Raw genomic sequence first — 14,440 nt, 5'->3', positions numbered from 1 at the left:
CTTCGCGGGAAAACTTTGCTTGGAAGGAGTCATAGAGTCATAGAGATGTACATCACGGAAAGAGACCCTTCGGTCGGACCGTTCCGACCAGATATCCCATCCCAATCTAGTCGTACCTGCCGGCACCCGGGCCATATCCCTCCAAACCCTTCCTATTTATATAGCCATCCAGATGCCTTTTAAATGTTGCAATTGTACTAGCCTCCGCCACTTCCTCTGGCAGCTCATTCCATACACGTACCACCCTCTGTGTGAAAAAGGTGCCCCTTAGTTCTCTTTCATATCTTTTCCCTCTCACCCTAAACCTCTGCCCTCTAGTGCTGGTCTCCCGCACCCCAGGGAAAAGACTTTGTCTATTTATCCTATCTATACGCCTCATGATTTTATATCAATGATATAAATATCTCAGCAAGGGGCCCAGCAATCACTTCCCTAGCTTCCCACAGACCTGCTCAGGTCCTGGGCATTTATCCACTTGTATGCGTTTCAAGGCATCCAGCATTCCTCCTCTGCAATGTGGACAATTTACAAGATGTCACCATCCATTTCCCTATATTCTATACTTCTCCCTACATTCTATCCTTTTCCACAGTAAACACTGATGCAAACTACTCGTTTAGTATCGCCCAGCCCCCCCCACCCCCCACCTCTCCTGCGGCTCGACACAAAGGCCGCTGTGCTGATCATTGAGGGGCCCTATTCTCTCCCTAGTCACCCTTTTGTCCTTATAATGTATTTGTAAAAACCCTTTGGATTTTCCTTAACTCTATCTGCCAAAGCTATCTCAGGTCCCCTTTTTGCCCTCCTGATTTCCCGACTGTCTTTATACTCTGGTAAGGATTCACTCGATCTATCCTGTCTATACCTGACATGTGCTTCCTTCTTTTTCTTAACCAAACCCTCATTTTCTTAGGCTCTTTGGTAAACGGAAGCACCTCCCTTCTTGCTGAGCAAAGGATCTTAGTGCGCTGTGGCGTGGCTCTCCAGTAGCGGAGCCATCGAGACAAAGAGGCCGAATGTTGGCTGCCAAGAGCAAGACATACCGGGCTTTGCCGACCTCCTGACGCCACGGCTCTGCGGCACCGCGAGTGGGCCGTGTCTCTGCACAGGCCGGAGCCCAGCATGTAACGGGCGACGTGCGTGATTGTGGATTGAAAGCCGATATCCTGGCCTCACTTGAGCTGCAGCTTTCTGACAAGGCTTGTTCTGTGGCTCGCAGCACCTTGAAAACCGGCCTATTTGGCCACCCGGTATGCCACTCGGCTGTCGGCTGGCCTTCTTAGCGCAGTAGGCAGCGCGTCAGTCTCATAATCTGAAGGTCCTGAGTTCAATCCTCAGAGAAGGCAAGACTGTGGCCTTTGCCACCGTGCGTGTTTTCTTTCTCTCCGCGGGCAAGAATATTTGCTTTGGACGGCTTCACGCCTGATTTGAGCTGACCACACCAGAGCAAACGCGCTGCTGCAAGGTTTAACATCTGGGCGACACGTGCTCAACTTTTTGTTCTGCGCAGCATTTTGTAAACTCACCATCGTGCCATCTGTGCAGCAGCAAAGACTGGAGCCACATGCAGGGTTCACGCGAGGTCACACTGCTTGCGTCCCAAACGTGTCCCCAGGAAAAGCATTGTGGAGAATGTGGGCATCGATCCCACTACCTCTCGCATGCTAAGCGAGCGCTCTACCATTTGAGCTAATTCCCCTATGCTAGGTGCTCACCTCAGCCCCATGGTGCTTCGGAACGATGAGCTGAGAGCAGCAGGCGATTTCCTCTCGAGATTGTACGCTGTATTCAGCCGAACAACGCGATGCGACTATCGGCACATCCGAGCAGCAGCAGCACGAGCGCGAAGTCTTCTGGAAAACACGGTGCCGCCGAAAGAATCGCCAGCGAGACGCTCTGAGATTCCAGAATCCAAAGGAACCGATCGGCACGAGCAGTCACAACAAGTGTGAGGTAGCACTCGAGAGCGCTGTCTGACTGATTGGAGACTTGCGACACTTTCAAGTGAGTGCTGACTGACTGCGTGGATGTTGTGTTCCTCCAGAGGGCTCCCTGCTGCTCGTGGTTTGCAACTGCAGACGTCACAGCACACCAACAGGCAGAATTCTCTGAAGAAGAAGAAGGTGTATTTTGGAGAAAGAGAACACTGGGGGCTGTTACCAGACAAAAAAAGAGGGCTTCTCCTTCATCCTCGTGAGCTGCAGCCATGCGGTCAGGTTCCGCAAAGTGCTGCTTTCAGATACACGCCAAGCAGGCCGAGATGCAAATAGCAACCGCCACTCGTCTGAAGCAGCACCCGCGAGCCCTGTCTGACCGGTAGGGCCTTTCCTTAGTGCTGACCTGCTCGGATGCGTTGCTGTTCAACTTGTGCAACTGTGGAAGTGGCACACCCCGTGCAGGCCAAATTTCAAGAAGAAGAAACGAAGAGAAGTCCACAGCCAGTTTTCCGACAGGAATGGAAGGCTCCTTCGTCCGGACATTGACATAGTAAGTTGTCATCGAGCAGTTTAGAGCGCTGCTTCGCGGGAAAACTTTGCTTGGAAGGAGTCATAGAGTCATAGAGATGTACATCACGGAAAGAGACCCTTCGGTCGGACCGTTCCGACCAGATATCCCATCCCAATCTAGTCGTACCTGCCGGCACCCGGGCCATATCCCTCCAAACCCTTCCTATTTATATAGCCATCCAGATGCCTTTTAAATGTTGCAATTGTACTAGCCTCCGCCACTTCCTCTGGCAGCTCATTCCATACACGTACCACCCTCTGTGTGAAAAAGGTGCCCCTTAGTTCTCTTTCATATCTTTTCCCTCTCACCCTAAACCTCTGCCCTCTAGTGCTGGTCTCCCGCACCCCAGGGAAAAGACTTTGTCTATTTATCCTATCTATACGCCTCATGATTTTATATCAATGATATAAATATCTCAGCAAGGGGCCCAGCAATCACTTCCCTAGCTTCCCACAGACCTGCTCAGGTCCTGGGCATTTATCCACTTGTATGCGTTTCAAGGAATCCAGCATTCCTCCTCTGCAATGTGGACAATTTACAAGATGTCACCATCCATTTCCCTATATTCTATACTTCTCCCTACATTCTATCCTTTTCCACAGTAAACACTGATGCAAACTACTCGTTTAGTATCGCCCAGCCCCCCCCACCCCCCACCTCTCCTGCGGCTCGACACAAAGGCCGCTGTGCTGATCATTGAGGGGCCCTATTCTCTCCCTAGTCACCCTTTTGTCCTTATAATGTATTTGTAAAAACCCTTTGGATTTTCCTTAACTCTATCTGCCAAAGCTATCTCAGGTCCCCTTTTTGCCCTCCTGATTTCCCGACTGTCTTTATACTCTGGTAAGGATTCACTCGATCTATCCTGTCTATACCTGACATGTGCTTCCTTCTTTTTCTTAACCAAACCCTCATTTTCTTAGGCTCTTTGGTAAACGGAAGCACCTCCCTTCTTGCTGAGCAAAGGATCTTAGTGCGCTGTGGCGTGGCTCTCCAGTAGCGGAGCCATCGAGACAAAGAGGCCGAATGTTGGCTGCCAAGAGCAAGACATACCGGGCTTTGCCGACCTCCTGACGCCACGGCTCTGCGGCACCGCGAGTGGGCCGTGTCTCTGCACAGGCCGGAGCCCAGCATGTAACGGGCGACGTGCGTGATTGTGGATTGAAAGCCGATATCCTGGCCTCACTTGAGCTGCAGCTTTCTGACAAGGCTTGTTCTGTGGCTCGCAGCACCTTGAAAACCGGCCTATTTGGCCACCCGGTATGCCACTCGGCTGTCGGCTGGCCTTCTTAGCGCAGTAGGCAGCGCGTCAGTCTCATAATCTGAAGGTCCTGAGTTCAATCCTCAGAGAAGGCAAGACTGTGGCCTTTGCCACCGTGCGTGTTTTCTTTCTCTCCGCGGGCAAGAATATTTGCTTTGGACGGCTTCACGCCTGATTTGAGCTGACCACACCAGAGCAAACGCGCTGCTGCAAGGTTTAACATCTGGGCGACACGTGCTCAACTTTTTGTTCTGCGCAGCATTTTGTAAACTCACCATCGTGCCATCTGTGCAGCAGCAAAGACTGGAGCCACATGCAGGGTTCACGCGAGGTCACACTGCTTGCGTCCCAAACGTGTCCCCAGGAAAAGCATTGTGGAGAATGTGGGCATCGATCCCACTACCTCTCGCATGCTAAGCGAGCGCTCTACCATTTGAGCTAATTCCCCTATGCTAGGTGCTCACCTCAGCCCCATGGTGCTTCGGAACGATGAGCTGAGAGCAGCAGGCGATTTCCTCTCGAGATTGTACGCTGTATTCAGCCGAACAACGCGATGCGACTATCGGCACATCCGAGCAGCAGCAGCACGAGCGCGAAGTCTTCTGGAAAACACGGTGCCGCCGAAAGAATCGCCAGCGAGACGCTCTGAGATTCCAGAATCCAAAGGAACCGATCGGCACGAGCAGTCACAACAAGTGTGAGGTAGCACTCGAGAGCGCTGTCTGACTGATTGGAGACTTGCGACACTTTCAAGTGAGTGCTGACTGACTGCGTGGATGTTGTGTTCCTCCAGAGGGCTCCCTGCTGCTCGTGGTTTGCAACTGCAGACGTCACAGCACACCAACAGGCAGAATTCTCTGAAGAAGAAGAAGGTGTATTTTGGAGAAAGAGAACACTGGGGGCTGTTACCAGACAAAAAAAGAGGGCTTCTCCTTCATCCTCGTGAGCTGCAGCCATGCGGTCAGGTTCCGCAAAGTGCTGCTTTCAGATACACGCCAAGCAGGCCGAGATGCAAATAGCAACCGCCACTCGTCTGAAGCAGCACCCGCGAGCCCTGTCTGACCGGTAGGGCCTTTCCTTAGTGCTGACCTGCTCGGATGCGTTGCTGTTCAACTTGTGCAACTGTGGAAGTGGCACACCCCGTGCAGGCCAAATTTCAAGAAGAAGAAACGAAGAGAAGTCCACAGCCAGTTTTCCGACAGGAATGGAAGGCTCCTTCGTCCGGACATTGACATAGTAAGTTGTCATCGAGCAGTTTAGAGCGCTGCTTCGCGGGAAAACTTTGCTTGGAAGGAGTCATAGAGTCATAGAGATGTACATCACGGAAAGAGACCCTTCGGTCGGACCGTTCCGACCAGATATCCCATCCCAATCTAGTCGTACCTGCCGGCACCCGGGCCATATCCCTCCAAACCCTTCCTATTTATATAGCCATCCAGATGCCTTTTAAATGTTGCAATTGTACTAGCCTCCGCCACTTCCTCTGGCAGCTCATTCCATACACGTACCACCCTCTGTGTGAAAAAGGTGCCCCTTAGTTCTCTTTCATATCTTTTCCCTCTCACCCTAAACCTCTGCCCTCTAGTGCTGGTCTCCCGCACCCCAGGGAAAAGACTTTGTCTATTTATCCTATCTATACGCCTCATGATTTTATATCAATGATATAAATATCTCAGCAAGGGGCCCAGCAATCACTTCCCTAGCTTCCCATAGACCTGCTCAGGTCCTGGGCATTTATCCACTTGTATGCGTTTCAAGGTATCCAGCATTCCTCCTCTGCAATGTGGACAATTTACAAGATGTCACCATCCATTTCCCTATATTCTATACTTCTCCCTACATTCTATCCTTTTCCACAGTAAACACTGATGCAAACTACTCGTTTAGTATCGCCCAGCCCCCCCCACCCCCCACCTCTCCTGCGGCTCGACACAAAGGCCGCTGTGCTGATCATTGAGGGGCCCTATTCTCTCCCTAGTCACCCTTTTGTCCTTATAATGTATTTGTAAAAACCCTTTGGATTTTCCTTAACTCTATCTGCCAAAGCTATCTCAGGTCCCCTTTTTGCCCTCCTGATTTCCCGACTGTCTTTATACTCTGGTAAGGATTCACTCGATCTATCCTGTCTATACCTGACATGTGCTTTCTTCTTTTTCTTAACCAAACCCTCATTTTCTTAGGCTCTTTGGTAAACGGAAGCACCTCCCTTCTTGCTGAGCAAAGGATCTTAGTGCGCTGTGGCGTGGCTCTCCAGTAGCGGAGCCATCGAGACAAAGAGGCCGAATGTTGGCTGCCAAGAGCAAGACATACCGGGCTTTGCCGACCTCCTGACGCCACGGCTCTGCGGCACCGCGAGTGGGCCGTGTCTCTGCACGGGCCGGAGCCCAGCATGTAACGGGCGACGTGCGTGATTGTGGATTGAAAGCCGATATCCTGGCCTCACTTGAGCTGCAGCTTTCTGACAAGGCTTGTTCTGTGGCTCGCAGCACCTTGAAAACCGGCCTATTTGGGCACCCGGTATGCCACTCGGCTGTCTGCTGGCCTTCTTAGCGCAGTAGGCCGCGCGTCAGTCTCATAATCTGAAGGTCCTGAGTTCAATCCTCAGAGAAGGCAAGACTGTGGCCTTTGCCACCGTGCGTGTTTTCTTTCTCTCCGCGGGCAAGAATATTTGCTTTGGACGGCTTCACGCCTGATTTGAGCTGACCACACCAGAGCAAACGCGCTGCTGCAAGGTTTAACATCTGGGCGACACGTGCTCAACTTTTTGTTCTGCGCAGCATTTTGTAAACTCACCATCGTGCTATCTGTGCAGCAGCAAAGACTGGATCCACATGCAGGGTTCACGCGAGGTCACACTGCTTGCGTCCCAAACGTGTCCCCAGGAAAAGCATTGTGGAGAATGTGGGCATCGATCCCACTACCTCTCGCATGCTAAGCGAGCGCTCTACCATTTGAGCTAATTCCCCTACGCTGGGCGCTCGCCTTAACCCCATGGTGCTTCGGAACGATGAGCTGAGAGCAGCAGGCGATTTCCTCTCGAGATTGTACGCTGTGTTCAGCCGAACAACGCGATGCGACTATCGGCACATCCGAGCAGCAGCAGCACGTGCGCGAAGTCTTCTGGAAAACACGGTGCCGCCGAAAGAATCGCCGGCGAGACGCTCTGAGATTCCAGAATCCAAAGGAACCGATCGGCACGAGCAGTCACAACAAGTGTGAGGTAGCACTCGAGAGCGCTGTCTGACTGATTGGAGACTTGCGACACTTTCAAGTGAGTGCTGACTGACTGCGTGGATGTTGTGTTCCTCCAGAGGGCTCCCTGCTGCTCGTGGTTTGCAACTGCAGACGTCACAGCACACCAACAGGCAGAATTCTCTGAAGAAGAAGAAGGTGTATTTTGGAGAAAGAGAACACTGGGGGCTGTTACCAGACAAAAAAAGAGGGCTTCTCCTTCATCCTCGTGAGCTGCAGCCATGCGGTCAGGTTCCGCAAAGTGCTGCTTTCAGATACACGCCAAGCAGGCCGAGATGCAAATAGCAACCGCCACTCGTCTGAAGCAGCACCCGCGAGCCCTGTCTGACCGGTAGGGCCTTTCCTTAGTGCTGACCTGCTCGGATGCGTTGCTGTTCAACTTGTGCAACTGTGGAAGTGGCACACCCCGTGCAGGCCAAATTTCAAGAAGAAGAAACGAAGAGAAGTCCACAGCCAGTTTTCCGACAGGAATGGAAGGCTCCTTCGTCCGGACATTGACATAGTAAGTTGTCATCGAGCAGTTTAGAGCGCTGCTTCGCGGGAAAACTTTGCTTGGAAGGAGTCATAGAGTCATAGAGATGTACATCACGGAAAGAGACCCTTCGGTCGGACCGTTCCGACCAGATATCCCATCCCAATCTAGTCGTACCTGCCGGCACCCGGGCCATATCCCTCCAAACCCTTCCTATTTATATAGCCATCCAGATGCCTTTTAAATGTTGCAATTGTACTAGCCTCCGCCACTTCCTCTGGCAGCTCATTCCATACACGTACCACCCTCTGTGTGAAAAAGGTGCCCCTTAGTTCTCTTTCATATCTTTTCCCTCTCACCCTAAACCTCTGCCCTCTAGTGCTGGTCTCCCGCACCCCAGGGAAAAGACTTTGTCTATTTATCCTATCTATACGCCTCATGATTTTATATCAATGATATAAATATCTCAGCAAGGGGCCCAGCAATCACTTCCCTAGCTTCCCACAGACCTGCTCAGGTCCTGGGCATTTATCCACTTGTATGCGTTTCAAGGCATCCAGCATTCCTCCTCTGCAATGTGGACAATTTACAAGATGTCACCATCCATTTCCCTATATTCTATACTTCTCCCTACATTCTATCCTTTTCCACATTAAACACTGATGCAAACTACTCGTTTAGTATCGCCCCCGCCCACCCCCCCCCCCACCCCCCACCTCTCCTGCGGCTCGACACAAAGGCCGCTGTGCTGATCATTGAGGGGCCCTATTCTCTCCCTAGTCACCCTTTTGTCCTTATAATGTATTTGTAAAAACCCTTTGGATTTTCCTTAACTCTATCTGCCAAAGCTATCTCAGGTCCCCTTTTTGCCCTCCTGATTTCCCGACTGTCTTTATACTCTGGTAAGGATTCACTCGATCTATCCTGTCTATACCTGACATGTGCTTCCTTCTTTTTCTTAACCAAACCCTCATTTTCTTAGGCTCTTTGGTAAACGGAAGCACCTCCCTTCTTGCTGAGCAAAGGATCTTAGTGCGCTGTGGCGTGGCTCTCCAGTAGCGGAGCCATCGAGACAAAGAGGCCGAATGTTGGCTGCCAAGAGCAAGACATACCGGGCTTTGCCGACCTCCTGACGCCACGGCTCTGCGGCACCGCGAGTGGGCCGTGTCTCTGCACGGGCCGGAGCCCAGCATGTAACGGGCGACGTGCGTGATTGTGGATTGAAAGCCGATATCCTGGCCTCACTTGAGCTGCAGCTTTCTGACAAGGCTTGTTCTGTGGCTCGCAGCACCTTGAAAACCGGCCTATTTGAGCACCCGGTATGCCACTCGGCTGTCGGCTGGCCTTCTTAGCGCAGTAGGCAGCGTGTCAGTCTCATAATCTGAAGGTCCTGAGTTCAATCCTCAGAGAAGGAAAGACTGTGGCCTTTGCCACCGTGCATGTTTTCTTTCTCTCCGCGGGCAAGAATATTTGCTTTGGACGGCTTCACGCCTGATTTGAGCTGACCACAGGTTGCAAGGTTTAACATCTGGGCGACACGTGCTCAACTTTTTGTTCTGCGCAGCATTTTGTAAACTCACCATCGTGCCATCTGTGCAGCAGCAAAGACTGGAGCCACATGCAGGGTTCACGCGAGGTCACACTGCTTGCGTCCCAAACGTGTCCCCAGGAAAAGCATTGTGGAGAATGTGGGCATCGATCCCACTACCTCTCGCATGCTAAGCGAGCGCTCTACCATTTGAGCTAATTCCCCTACGCTGGGCGCTCGCCTTAACCCCATGGTGCTTCGGAACGATGAGCTGAGAGCAGCAGGCGATTTCCTCTCGAGATTGTACGCTGTATTCAGCCGAACAACGCGATGCGACTATCGGCACATCCGAGCAGCAGCAGCACGTGCGCGAAGTCTTCTGGAAAACACGGTGCCGCCGAAAGAATCGCCGGCGAGACGCTCTGAGATTCCAGAATCCAAAGGAACCGATCGGCACGAGCAGTCACAACAAGTGTGAGGTAGCACTCGAGAGCGCTGTCTGACTGATTGGAGACTTGCGACACTTTCAAGTGAGTGCTGACTGACTGCGTGGATGTTGTGTTCCTCCAGAGGGCTCCCTGCTGCTCGTGGTTTGCAACTGCAGACGTCACAGCACACCAACAGGCAGAATTCTCTGAAGAAGAAGAAGGTGTATTTTGGAGAAAGAGAACACTGGGGGCTGTTACCAGACAAAAAAAGAGGGCTTCTCCTTCATCCTCGTGAGCTGCAGCCATGCGGTCAGGTTCCGCAAAGTGCTGCTTTCAGATACACGCCAAGCAGGCCGAGATACAAATAGCAACCGCCACTCGTCTGAAGCAGCACCCGCGAGCCCTGTCTGACCGGTAGGGCCTTTCCTTAGTGCTGACCTGCTCGGATGCGTTGCTGTTCAACTTGTGCAACTGTGGAAGTGGCACACCCCGTGCAGGCCAAATTTCAAGAAGAAGAAACGAAGAGAAGTCCACAGCCAGTTTTCCGACAGGAATGGAAGGCTCCTTCGTCCGGACATTGACATAGTAAGTTGTCATCGAGCAGTTTAGAGCGCTGCTTCGCGGGAAAACTTTGCTTGGAAGGAGTCATAGAGTCATAGAGATGTACATCACGGAAAGAGACCCTTCGGTCGGACCGTTCCGACCAGATATCCCATCCCAATCTAGTCGTACCTGCCGGCACCCGGGCCATATCCCTCCAAACCCTTCCTATTTATATAGCCATCCAGATGCCTTTTAAATGTTGCAATTGTACTAGCCTCCGCCACTTCCTCTGGCAGCTCATTCCATACACGTACCACCCTCTGTGTGAAAAAGGTGCCCCTTAGTTCTCTTTCATATCTTTTCCCTCTCACCCTAAACCTCTGCCCTCTAGTGCTGGTCTCCCGCACCCCAGGGAAAAGACTTTCTCTATTTATCCTATCTATACGCCTCATGATTTTATATCAATGATATAAATATCTCAGCAAGGGGCCCAGCAATCACTTCCCTAGCTTCCCACAGACCTGCTCAGGTCCTGGGCATTTATCCACTTGTATGCGTTTCAAGGCATCCAGCATTCCTCCTCTGCAATGTGGACAATTTACAAGATGTCACCATCCATTTCCCTATATTCTATACTTCTCCCTACATTCTATCCTTTTCCACAGTAAACACTGATGCAAACTACTCGTTTAGTATCGCCCACCCCCCACCTCTCCTGCGGCTCGACACAAAGGCCGCTGTGCTGATCATTGAGGGGCCCTATTCTCTCCCTAGTCACCCTTTTGTCCTTATAATGTATTTGTAAAAACCCTTTGGATTTTCCTTAACTCTATCTGCCAAAGCTATCTCAGGTCCCCTTTTTGCCCTCCTGATTTCCCGACTGTCTTTATACTCTGGTAAGGATTCACTCGATCTATCCTGTCTATACCTGACATGTGCTTCCTTCTTTTTCTTAACCAAACCCTCATTTTCTTAGGCTCTTTGGTAAACGGAAGCACCTCCCTTCTTGCTGAGCAAAGGATCTTAGTGCGCTGTGGCGTGGCTCTCCAGTAGCGGAGCCATCGAGACAAAGAGGCCGAATGTTGGCTGCCAAGAGCAAGACATACCGGGCTTTGCCGACCTCCTGACGCCACGGCTCTGCGGCACCGCGAGTGGGCCGTGTCTCTGCACGGGCCGGAGCCCAGCATGTAACGGGCGACGTGCGTGATTGTGGATTGAAAGCCGATATCCTGGCCTCACTTGAGCTGCAGCTTTCTGACAAGGCGTGTTCTGTGGCTCGCAGCACCTTGAAAACCGGCCTATTTGAGCACCCGGTATGCCACTCGGCTGTCGGCTGGCCTTCTTAGCGCAGTAGGCAGCGCGTCAGTCTCATAATCTGAAGGTTCTGAGTTCAATTCTCAGAGAAGGCAAGACTGTGCCCTTTGCCACCGTGCGTGTTTTCTTTCTCTCCGCGGGCAAGAATATTTGCTTTGGACGGCTTCACGCCTGATTTGAGCTGACCACAGGTTGCAAGGTTTAACATCTGGGCGACACGTGCTCAACTTTTTGTTCTGCGCAGCATTTTGTTAACTCACCATCGTGCTATCTGTGCAGCAGCAAAGACTGGATCCACATGCAGGGTTCACGCGAGGTCACACTGCTTGCGTCCCAAACGTGTCCCCAGGAAAAGCATTGTGGAGAATGTGGGCATCGATCCCACTACCTCTCGCATGCTAAGCGAGCGCTCTACCATTTGAGCTAATTCCCCTACGCTGGGCGCTCGCCTTAACCCCATGGTGCTTCGGAACGATGAGCTGAGAGCAGCAGGCGATTTCCTCTCGAGATTGTACGCTGTATTCAGCCGAACAACGCGATGCGACTATCGGCACATCCGAGCAGCAGCAGCACGTGCGTGAAGTCTTCTGGAAAACACGGTGCCGCCGAAAGTATCGCCAGCGAGACGCTCTGAGATTCCAGAATCCAAAGGAACCGATCGGCACGAGCAGTCACAACAAGTGTGAGGTAGCACTCGAGAGCGCTGTCTGACTGATTGGAGACTTGCGACACTTTCAAGTGAGTGCTGACTGACTGCGTGGATGTTGTGTTCCTCCAGAGGGCTCCCTGCTGCTCGTGGTTTGCAACTGCAGACGTCACAGCACACCAACAGGCAGAATTCTCTGAAGAAGAAGAAGGTGTATTTTGGAGAAAGAGAACACTGGGGGCTGTTACCAGACAAAAAAAGAGGGCTTCTCCTTCATCCTCGTGAGCTGCAGCCATGCGGTCAGGTTCCGCAAAGTGCTGCTTTCAGATACACGCCAAGCAGGCCGAGATGCAAATAGCAACCGCCACTCGTCTGAAGCAGCACCCGCGAGCCCTGTCTGACCGGTAGGGCCTTTCCTTAGTGCTGACCTGCTCGGATGCGTTGCTGTTCAACTTGTGCAACTGTGGAAGTGGCACACCCCGTGCAGGCCAAATTTCAAGAAGAAGAAACGAAGAGAAGTCCACAGCCAGTTTTCCGACAGGAATGGAAGGCTCCTTCGTCCGGACATTGACATAGTAAGTTGTCATCGAGCAGTTTAGAGCGCTGCTTCGCGGGAAAACTTTGCTTGGAAGGAGTCATAGAGTCATAGAGATGTACATCACGGAAAGAGACCCTTCGGTCGGACCGTTCCGACCAGATATCCCATCCCAATCTAGTCGTACCTGCCGGCACCCGGGCCATATCCCTCCAAACCCTTCCTATTTATATAGCCATCCAGATGCCTTTTAAATGTTGCAATTGTACTAGCCTCCGCCACTTCCTCTGGCAGCTCATTCCATACACGTACCACCCTCTGTGTGAAAAAGGTGCCCCTTAGTTCTCTTTCATATCTTTTCCCTCTCACCCTAAACCTCTGCCCTCTAGTGCTGGTCTCCCGCACCCCAGGGAAAAGACTTTGTCTATTTATCCTATCTATACGCCTCATGATTTTATATCAATGATATAAATATCTCAGCAAGGGGCCCAGCAATCACTTCCCTAGCTTCCCACAGACCTGCTCAGGTCCTGGGCATTTATCCACTTGTATGCGTTTCAAGGCATCCAGCATTCCTCCTCTGCAATGTGGACAATTTACAAGATGTCACCATCCATTTCCCTATATTCTATACTTCTCCCTACATTCTATCCTTTTCCACAGTAAACACTGATGCAAACTACTCGTTTAGTATCGCCCACCCCCCACCTCTCCTGCGGCTCGACACAAAGGCCGCTGTGCTGATCATTGAGGGGCCCTATTCTCTCCCTAGTCACCCTTTTGTCCTTATAATGTATTTGTAAAAACCCTTTGGATTTTCCTTAACTCTATCTGCCAAAGCTATCTCAGGTCCCCTTTTTGCCCTCCTGATTTCCCGACTGTCTTTATACTCTGGTAAGGATTCACTCGATCTATCCTGTCTATACCTGACATGTGCTTCCTTCTTTTTCTTAACCAAACCCTCATTTTCTTAGGCTCTTTGGTAAACGGAAGCACCTCCCTTCTTGCTGAGCAAAGGATCTTAGTGCGCTGTGGCGTGGCTCTCCAGTAGCGGAGCCATCGAGACAAAGAGGCCGAATGTTGGCTGCCAAGAGCAAGACATACCGGGCTTTGCCGACCTCCTGACGCCACGGCTCTGCGGCACCGCGAGTGGGCCGTGTCTCTGCACGGGCCGGAGCCCAGCATGTAACGGGCGACGTGCGTGATTGTGGATTGAAAGCCGATATCCTGGCCTCACTTGAGCTGCAGCTTTCTGACAAGGCGTGTTCTGTGGCTCGCAGCACCTTGAAAACCGGCCTATTTGAGCACCCGGTATGCCACTCGGCTGTCGGCTGGCCTTCTTAGCGCAGTAGGCAGCGCGTCAGTCTCATAATCTGAAGGTTCTGAGTTCAATTCTCAGAGAAGGCAAGACTGTGCCCTTTGCCACCGTGCGTGTTTTCTTTCTCTCCGCGGGCAAGAATATTTGCTTTGGACGGCTTCACGCCTGATTTGAGCTGACCACAGGTTGCAAGGTTTAACATCTGGGCGACACGTGCTCAACTTTTTGTTCTGCGCAGCATTTTGTAAACTCACCATCGTGCTATCTGTGCAGCAGCAAAGACTGGATCCACATGCAGGGTTCACGCGAGGTCACACTGCTTGCGTCCCAAACGTGTCCCCAGGAAAAGCATTGTGGAGAATGTGGGCATCGATCCCACTACCTCTCGCATGCTAAGCGAGCGCTCTACCATTTGAGCTAATTCCCCTACGCTGGGCGCTCGCCTTAACCCCATGGTGCTTCGGAACGATGAGCTGAGAGCAGCAGGCGATTTCCTCTCGAGATTGTACGCTGTATTCAGCCGAACAACGCGATGCGACTATCGGCACATCCGAGCAGCAGCAGCACGTGCGCAAAGTCTTCTGGAAAACACGGTGCCGCCGAAAGTATCGCCAGCGAGACGCTCTGAGATTCCA

The 14,440-nt window shown here is 51.8% G+C and overlaps 12 non-coding genes across 12 annotated transcripts; 6 read left to right on the top strand and 6 right to left on the bottom strand.

Annotated features, from left to right (window-relative positions):
* The first annotated feature begins 1,273 nt into the window (after positions 1–1,273).
* Positions 1,274–1,346, top strand: trnam-cau (transfer RNA methionine (anticodon CAU)). Its single transcript has one exon. It is a non-coding gene; the product is annotated as a tRNA-Met (tRNA).
* Positions 1,347–1,626: 280 nt separating this feature from the next.
* trnaa-agc (transfer RNA alanine (anticodon AGC)) lies at positions 1,627–1,699 on the bottom strand. Its single transcript has one exon. It is a non-coding gene; the product is annotated as a tRNA-Ala (tRNA).
* A 2,092-nt stretch (positions 1,700–3,791) lies between these two features.
* Positions 3,792–3,864, top strand: trnam-cau (transfer RNA methionine (anticodon CAU)). The gene has a single exon. It is a non-coding gene; the product is annotated as a tRNA-Met (tRNA).
* Positions 3,865–4,144: 280 nt separating this feature from the next.
* On the bottom strand, positions 4,145–4,217 carry trnaa-agc (transfer RNA alanine (anticodon AGC)). The gene has a single exon. It is a non-coding gene; the product is annotated as a tRNA-Ala (tRNA).
* A 2,092-nt stretch (positions 4,218–6,309) lies between these two features.
* Positions 6,310–6,382, top strand: trnam-cau (transfer RNA methionine (anticodon CAU)). The gene has a single exon. It is a non-coding gene; the product is annotated as a tRNA-Met (tRNA).
* A 280-nt stretch (positions 6,383–6,662) lies between these two features.
* trnaa-agc (transfer RNA alanine (anticodon AGC)) lies at positions 6,663–6,735 on the bottom strand. The gene has a single exon. It is a non-coding gene; the product is annotated as a tRNA-Ala (tRNA).
* Positions 6,736–8,835: 2,100 nt separating this feature from the next.
* Positions 8,836–8,908, top strand: trnam-cau (transfer RNA methionine (anticodon CAU)). The gene has a single exon. It is a non-coding gene; the product is annotated as a tRNA-Met (tRNA).
* A 265-nt stretch (positions 8,909–9,173) lies between these two features.
* On the bottom strand, positions 9,174–9,246 carry trnaa-agc (transfer RNA alanine (anticodon AGC)). The gene has a single exon. It is a non-coding gene; the product is annotated as a tRNA-Ala (tRNA).
* A 2,082-nt stretch (positions 9,247–11,328) lies between these two features.
* trnam-cau (transfer RNA methionine (anticodon CAU)) lies at positions 11,329–11,401 on the top strand. The gene has a single exon. It is a non-coding gene; the product is annotated as a tRNA-Met (tRNA).
* Positions 11,402–11,666: 265 nt separating this feature from the next.
* Positions 11,667–11,739, bottom strand: trnaa-agc (transfer RNA alanine (anticodon AGC)). Its single transcript has one exon. It is a non-coding gene; the product is annotated as a tRNA-Ala (tRNA).
* A 2,082-nt stretch (positions 11,740–13,821) lies between these two features.
* On the top strand, positions 13,822–13,894 carry trnam-cau (transfer RNA methionine (anticodon CAU)). Its single transcript has one exon. It is a non-coding gene; the product is annotated as a tRNA-Met (tRNA).
* A 265-nt stretch (positions 13,895–14,159) lies between these two features.
* Positions 14,160–14,232, bottom strand: trnaa-agc (transfer RNA alanine (anticodon AGC)). The gene has a single exon. It is a non-coding gene; the product is annotated as a tRNA-Ala (tRNA).
* Positions 14,233–14,440: the final 208 nt, after the last annotated feature.

This window comes from Chiloscyllium plagiosum, unplaced genomic scaffold, assembly GCF_037043375.1.
Source record: "Chiloscyllium plagiosum isolate Xiang-an unplaced genomic scaffold, Cpla_swu_hap1 HiC_scaffold_55, whole genome shotgun sequence".
NCBI classification, from domain to species: Eukaryota; Metazoa; Chordata; class Chondrichthyes; order Orectolobiformes; family Hemiscylliidae; genus Chiloscyllium; species Chiloscyllium plagiosum.
The sequence above is the reverse complement of the archived record's forward strand: the minus strand, read 5'-3'. Positions and strand labels throughout refer to the sequence as shown.